Source organism: Augochlora pura, chromosome 11 (assembly GCF_028453695.1).
Source record: "Augochlora pura isolate Apur16 chromosome 11, APUR_v2.2.1, whole genome shotgun sequence".
In the NCBI taxonomy this organism is placed as follows: Eukaryota; Metazoa; Arthropoda; class Insecta; order Hymenoptera; family Halictidae; genus Augochlora; species Augochlora pura.
This window is the reverse complement of record NC_135782.1, coordinates 18,622,324-18,630,815: the sequence shown is the minus strand read 5'-3', so window position 1 is coordinate 18,630,815 and position 8,492 is coordinate 18,622,324.

Here is an 8,492-nt window from a genome sequence, read left to right as displayed (position 1 = left end):
ATCGCCGCGTACAGACGTTCGCAGAGCTCCGCCGCCAACCCTTCCGTTTCACTAATTTCGAACAGCGGTCCCGCAGCCCTGCGATAAAGAGAAAATAATCGCATAATACAGTGGCGGCTGAATTAAACCGTGAATCGGTCCCGGTTAATATCCGACGGGCTTTTTTTTGTCGGCCGTTTATACGGACGACCTTTCTCTCCACGGTTTTCGGCATTATTTCCCCGAAGCCCTTTGCAACTTTCCCGCCCGGAAAGGGTTGCTCTGTTCCCGATCAATGCAAACTGCGTTTCGCCCAGCAACATTGGCGCCCTCGTCTGTGGCCGGAGAAAGAGGCCATAGAATCTTCGGGTACCATTCAGGCGTCAATTACAGTGTGCTATCTGAAGTGATCGTCTCTGGTCTTACTAATTGTGAGGCTTTGCTAGCCATGACAGCCAATAATTTGTCTGTTATTCAGATAAAAGTGTTGGACTGTAGGTTACAATATTATTAAATAACTTTTTAGATATTCGATACCTGTCGCGATTAATAAAATAAATACAGTGAGGGTGGAAGCTAAAATTTATCTTACGATATAATAATATAATTTTTTAAATATTATATACCCTTCGCGATTAATAAAATAAATACAATAAGGGCAGAAGCTAAAATTTATATTTGAGCTACTGCAAGCTCTAAGATCATTAAATAATTTTTTAAATATTATATACCCTTCGCTATTAATAAAATAAATATTCCTTAATTGCCCTATAATAACAGAAATATTTAAACGTTAAAAGTCACCGTCCAAAGCGCGCAATTCCCGTCAGTAGGCTGCGGCGGTTGAAAGAAAATTTCCAAGTAGTCATCGTCAACGACCGAACCTACCGAGTTACTGTTTGTCTGCCGCCGAGCCGGCTGAAATAGGGGATTCCCCTGTACGCGTCCGATTATCTCCGTGGATCGGCTCGGAATGCTCGGTGCGCCGCGACCCGGTGCGACTCGATATCAGTGATTCGGGCATATTCTCAAGACCGTGATGCGCGCCGTCTGCCGTGTGCATCGGCGGAACGCGAACAGCCGGGATACCGGGGAGAAGCGCGCGAGAATAGGCACAAAGGGGCGGGCTTGGAGCTCGGAACGGCGGAGGAATGGAAGAATACCGGGAAGAAAGGGGTAGAGGACTGGCTGGGCACAAACGCGCGGGAGCAGCTCGACACACCGCGCGCGCTCTCGTCACAGTGTATACATCCACTTTTCCTTGGCATTGCACTTACCAGATTGCACGTCGACAATCTCGCGAGGGGTCTCTCCCTCTCCCTCTCTCTCTCTCTCTCTCTCCCTCTTTCTGCTAGTGAACCAAAGGCAGCGAAAATATGGAAACGAAGTAGCAGCTAAAGATAATTCAAGGAGCCTGTGACCCGCAGCAAATTAGGCGATCTTCCGGTATTTTTCCTGGGGGAACCGTCGATGCTATTACGACCGGGTTTCGTGGGGTTGTTGCGTCATTCTTCCTGAACGAGCTCGATTTTTTCCGAGCTGAAAGAACGAATTTTACCAAAGTTACGAAATTTTTTAGATAACCCCATTACGGTCAAATGATGGCAGGAATTTTTCTCAGATTGTCCCTCGACTTAGGGGATGAAAGTGGACAACTTAGAAAGACCGGATATGAATTTTAATAATTATTAACAATTGTAAAAATATTGAGAATCCTATGGAAAATTTATGCGAGTCCAGTAAACACTGAAGGGCGCTCTTCGATCGGTTCTACGAAACGACGAGAACCCAAGGACGATCGTGTTTCTAGTATGGCTACGCGGTTTCCATTCGCCGCGGGTCGCGGGTGATTTGCATGCTCGAAATTACGAAAGCCTGACGGGATTATAAAAAGGGAGTCCGCGGGTATCCGTGGCTTTTCATAGACGGGGCCCCCCCCCCCCCCCCCCCCTCCTCCCGCGGAATGCAACGGGTATACGCCCGTCCGTTTCATTACATCTGTTACGTCGCGTCCATTGAATGTAAATCGAGAATATCGCCGCGGGCTCGCGTTCTATTAATAAACAACATTTATTCCCGCACGTCCTTTGAATAATAACGAACTTATTTATTCGCGGACGGCGCGGTTTTGACGGCGCACCTACCGGGGGAGTAAAAACGTATTACTCAAACTTGTGTCCCCGGCCCAGCCAATTTTCCGATGCGAATCGAAGGGTTAGGGGGGAGCTGCGCGCGGATCGGACGGATCTCGGGAACGTTTCGGCAATCGGAACGGAATTTTTTTTTTTGGCTCCGTTTTCTCTGCCCGCGTTCGCCAATAATTCAGTTTGCAACCCTTTCATTGGTGAACGTAAATGTTGCTCTGGTTTCTTCGCGAGGAAGTGGAACGATATTTGGGATAAATTTAATCTGGTTCTGTTGAGGTTATGTAGATCAGCAGAATGCTATGGAAGCACTGCATATTTAATGTAATTAATAATAAAAGGACGGTAAAGTTGTACGATACTTTAATAATGCAGAGGGAAAATGACCAAGAATGCTGCACCCTCGATTGGATACTTTCAAGTGCTATAACTCTGCGAAAAAAAATCGCAGCTGCGTCAATCTTTTTTTAAATTAAAGGGGGGAGATCACACTTTACTCTACTGTAAACCACATCTACGAAAAAAATTTTTCCGGATCCGTGTACTTTGTCAAACTTTGCTATTTTCGATACGATCGATTGGATACTTTGAAGTGCTATAACTCTGCGAAAAAAAAATCGCAACTGCGTGAACCTGTTTTTAAATTAAAGAGGAAAGAACAAACTTTATTCTACCGCAAACCGCATCTACGAAATAAATTTTTCCGGACCCAGGTACTTCGTCAAACTTGGCAATTTTCGATAGGATGAACGTGGCCTGACCCAAGGGTGTGGTTTTTCTATGGTTACATTTAAATTGCTACCGCCGCGAGGGAGCATGAAACTTAAAATCGGGGAACAGGGTTTTAAAGTAGAGACTTCAAGCTTTAATTTACAGTAAATTTCATAATTTTACGATGGTTTTTCGCGAAGTTATCGGAAGTCAAAGTTGGGCAATTTTTATGTGTTCCGATGCTACGATCTTTGGAGCTTTGCTTTTAATGACGAGTATCTCTTGGTAAAGGGAAGATCCATGGATCGCGGTGCTAGGATATTGCTATAGTATCGATCAGACGGAATTGCGAGCGAAGTCGATTATGAGAGCTCATAGAGGCCCCATCGGAAGAACACTGATCTAGGAGCCGAATTTCTCGGTAACCGCTGCGAGATATTGGATTTGGTGGCCGCATCAATGTGCGCCGGCCACTTTGCTCTCAGCGGAATCCTCTTTAAATTGGCCGGTGTACGATAGGGGGTTTGTGTGCGGTCTGTTCCGCTTCATAAGCCCGACTTCTCATTCTTCCCCTATTTTCTGCGCGTTTAAGAATCCCTCTGGCCTTCGCCGTCCCGTCCTCGCCCACGGGTGTCATTACCGCGAATAGAATTTAAGATATCTTCGTTCCGCCGGCACGGTTTCGCTCGCCTAATCTCGGCTTACTTAACGGTAATCGACTCTCCGTTAGTCCCGAAATTCCATGTTCCCGTGATCTCGGATTTTTCTGCCGTTTCTGCTGCGCGAAATACACCATCAATTATAAATCTCTATGAAATAAAGCGAGATTAAAATTTTATAAAATATTATTCCTAATTCTGTGATCATTATAATGAATTCAAAATTTATTAAAAGGAATTGCAGCGTCGTGAGAAGACTGCGATCGTTTGATCCCGTTTGATGAAGTTGTCTGTCAGCTCCCGGCCTCCCAGGTCGACGAACCTGCGATGAATTCTGTAGCTGTCACCATCCGGCTATCACAAGACCCATTAAATCTGCGGGAGCCTTTGGCCGAATTCTCAATAAATCAATTCCCCGATGTCCGTCGCCGGTAGGAGCCCAAGTCCTGATGGGAGATTGCGATCGTCTTCGTTGGTGGTCGTCCGCTGCGGTTCATTATAATCCCATCGATACTGTCCCGCCGAAAAACTGACGCGCGAGACAATGGCGGCGCGGTGGCCCGGGTCTAGAATATTGGATCTCTATGACGGTGTCGGCCGGGCAGTTAAAACCGCATCAAGCACCGTCTTGCGGAAAGGCCACGCCTCGCCTTAATGCCGCAGCCGCTATCGAGGCCGTTCCAATAAACCGAACCTCCTCCGTTGCGTCGCGTAACGAAGGAGCTTGTTTGCTCCGAGGGCTTGTCATTTCTCTGCTCTACGATCCTCTTAGGAATTATTTCGAATCGGCCAATTTACTGCGAAACCTCGATCATTTTTAAAATTGTCAGTTCGTTTCCGTCATTCGACAATTTTCTGATTGGGCATCGTCGACGTTTGACGCTGTTTGACGATGTTTGACGTAGTCACAGGGCCATGATTCACGTTATTATTTGACGACGGTTATCGTACTTGTTTGATAAAATTTGTTGCAGTTGTTTGACAATGTTCATCATAATAGTTTGACGTGGTTTGTGACGCAGTTTGCTGCAATCCTTTGACGATGACTATCATAATTCTTTGACATACTATAGTATAGTTTTCTGACGACGTTTATCATACTTGTTTGATGAAATTTGTCACAATTGTTTGACGATGTTTATCATAATTGTTTGACGTAGTTTGTGACGCAGTTTGCTGCAATCCTTTAACGATGACTATCATAATTCTTTGACATACTATAGTACAGTTTTCTGACGATGTTTATCATACTTGTTTGATGAAATTTGTCACAATTGTTTGACGATGTTTATCATGATTGTTTGACGTAGTTTGTGACGCAGTTTGCTGCAATCCTTTAACGATGACTATCATAATTTTTTGACATACTATAGTACAGTTTTCTGACGATGTTTATCATACTTGTTTGATGAAATTTGTTGCAGTTGTTTGACGATGTTTATCATAATTGTTTGACGTAGTTTGTGACGTGGTTTGCTGCAATCCTTTGACGATGCCTATCATAATTCTTTGACTTATAGTACAGTTATCTTTGCCATATAGTACAGTTATCTGGCTATATTTCTTAGAATAATTTGACGTTGTTTGTCGTCCCAGTTTGACGATGTTTACCCTCGTTTGACGTTGTTTAACGTAATGGTTTGACGATGACCATCACAGTTCTTCAACATACTATAGCAAAATTATTTAATTAGAAAATTCAAGGAAATTCATCATCATCGCCACGGTTTAATTACACACCCTATACCAGAATCAATTTAGAACGCGTCAAATATTGGTCCACACTGTTGCCAGATCTCCCTCGAAGAAGTTCGCGGGAAATACGGGGGAAATGAATTTTCGCCAATGTTTTAATCAGCCGGTGGCTGTAACAGAGACGTCCCCCGTTTGATTATCAACACGGATACGCCGCGTTTCGCATGAGCCGGCTAATCCGGCGCCGTTTCCGTGGATCACGAGTGTCTTACAATGCCCGTCGACTGTATAACTTTCCCTTTGAACCGAAGCGAACGTGTTCTCCCCTGTTCTTCGATGACTCGCGCCGTTTAACTACCGCGCAGCAGTTTCAAACTCCGGCATTCTACCGAGTTTGTGCATCCCGGCGCACCCCCTCTCTCTCTCGCTCTCTGTTTCGCTCGCTCGCGCTTCCTCCGCCGGGAACTTTCGAATTAATGTCCACCGGCTCCCTTCGGACCCTTATTCTTCGTAATTTTCCTGGCGGAAGGTCGACAGCTGTGCGCCGGGGCCACCGATTTTACCGGCACACTTCGGAACCGGTCGTTCGTGCCTCGCTTCGGCCATCTTGATTTTAATTGGGAACGTCGTTTCTTTCGATCGTCTAGGTTCGGAAAACTTTCAGGGACCCGCGGAGAAAACTCCGAGGGAAAACACGCGAGATTTTGTACTCGCAATTCGCGAGAAAATAGTATTTATCTAATTTAAGATCGGTAAATCGTCGACGAGTCGAATTAAATATTGTTCTCATGACCTAACCTCTTTGATAAGTCGCGGAGCGTGTTCCAAAATAACCGTACGATTTTCTCGCGGGCTTGGAACAGCGGCGATTGTTCGGCTCCCCCAACGGTGTTTAGAGGCAAGGTGGGAGACGGGGTGACGGGCGGGAGGGTTGAATCGGTGAGACAGGAAAATTCCGCAGAGCTATCCTCCCCGTCGATTGTTTCGCTAAATTAAATCCACGCGGGACGCCGGTGTTGACCCGCGGTGGAATTTCTTCGCCGGTGGAAGAACGAAGCTCCCTCGGCCGTGAGATTTTACGGGCCGGAACGTTCGCACTTTGAAGGGTGGATTGTGCGGCTTGTAATTCATCGACGGGAGAGTCACTTCTGGCTTTTTTCGTAGACGTCGCTCGTCCTACCCTCTCGTCCTTTCATCCGGCAGCCGTTCCTCAACCCGCCGCGGCCTTTTCCGCCCGCGCCTCGTTGTCGTTCAATGATTTTTTCATTTCCCGGGCCGCGGAGACACTCCAACCCCGAAGTACACTCGTGCCCGAGAACCGTCGTCCGCCTCCACCGAGCCCCTGTCCCCCAGGGCTTTAAGGATCATCCATTAGAACGAAAGAATATCGGGGAACAAAATCACAGTCAGATTACCCGGCGCTACCCCCGTCGACTTTCGGCCGTTCCACTTCCGATATCGAACCGTTCGCCAGGATACTGGTGCCTCCCGATTGTTCCTCGAGTTATCTCGAGCACATTCCAAGGCGCCGGCTCACTTTGCCTGGCTTCCCCCCTCTGAATTAACCCGCGACTACTCTCGCTTTTTCTTAGGCCAAGATGCACTCGCTTCGAGCCTATCGAAGCTTCTATGCTTCGAAAATAAAATTTAAAACACTAAGCCATAAATCTTGTTTTAAGAGACACGAACGGTAAAACAACAGTAAACAACACTAAAACGTAAAATTGATCCAACTTGGAGAACGAAGTGCATCCATCGGGATGCAGCCGGATCCGTTCTAGCATCGAAAGTTTGCGCAAACGGTCACGAGCAGACAAGAAAGTTTTCCAAGTACTGTCACGAACGCGTTCGAGTACCACAATTCATCCTGGTCCCCTTCAATCGTTGGAACGATTTTTCGAGGGTCATTTTTTTTATCAGAGAGCGCACTCGATGTCACGAGGAATCGCATTTCCGTTCTTAAGAGCCGCGGCGATGATTCGGGATCCGGGGCGACGTTTCGCCGCGGAATCTGTTCCGCTGTCTTTGTCCAGGGGGCCCGCCGTCGGCAATTTATCACTGGCGTAATATAACCCGGGCAACTTTTGTTATTCCACGCCGTAAGAGGAAGCCTCATTGCCGGCAACAAATTCTTTATTAAAAAAGTTTTCGGAACGAACGTACGGCCGCGAAATTTCCCTCGTCGAGAACGGTAATACACCATGGATTCATGGCTAGCGTCGCGGGCAACTCTTGATTACCCTACCAGGTCTTCGCGGCGCGCACTTAACGTTCCTCTGGCCAGGCTTCGATGATCTCCAGTCAATTCTACTGTCACCTGCAAGCTGCTCTTTGAAAACGAGAGACTTTTAATCATTTTTCCAGAATTTTTAAACATTTTTAGCGTGTAATTAACCTGGACTTAACGAGGGAATAACACAAGAGGGAAGCTTCACCTTTCCAACGCCCCAAACCAGAGTGATCTACGATTTTTTTTAGCCGAGTTATCGCTCATTATGTGAGCACATCCATTTTGGACCAGCCAAGGGACGACCATGATCAGACAGAAAAATCGCTCTATCTTTCAGCTGCTGTCATTTTGCTCAAAATATTCGCACGAAGATGGGCCTAGGCTCATTTTAAAGGGGAAAGTCTCCTCTTTCACATGCCCGAAGCTATTTTTATCGTTTCTATTTTTTTATTCGAGTCCAGGCGAGCAAACTTTGGTCTAATAATTGCTCAAATTAAAGCTTCCGTCAAAAGTTTAAATAATTTTTTTCGCTTCAAAAACTAACACGCTTATCAAGAGGGAAGCTTTACCTTTGCAACGCCCCAAACCGGAGTGATCTACAATTTTTTTTAACCGAGTTATCGCTAATTATGTGAGCTCGTGCATTTTCGACCTGCCCATGTCTGACCATGACAAACCCTAAAAATCGCTCTATCTTTGAGCTGCTATAATTGCGTTAAAAATAATCGCACGGAGGTCAGCCTAGGCTCATTTTATAGAGGAAAGTCTCCTCTTTCAGACGCCCTAAGCTATTTTTACCGTTTCCTTATTTTTTGGCAAGCAATCTTCGGCCAAATAATTGCTCGACTTTGAGCTTCCCTCAGAAGTTTACATAATTTAGGTATCGGTTTAAACAGTTCATAGATGGAATCGAAGGAAACGATGTTCGCTCGCAGGAAACTACGATTCGTAAATCGATTTTCCTCCTCCAGCAACTGGACTATAATTTCAAACAGGAAACGGAGTGGATGATGGACGCCTCCCTTGGACACCTTGAGTTATTTCTTCTATCAGGAAATGTGCCTGAAAAAGGGG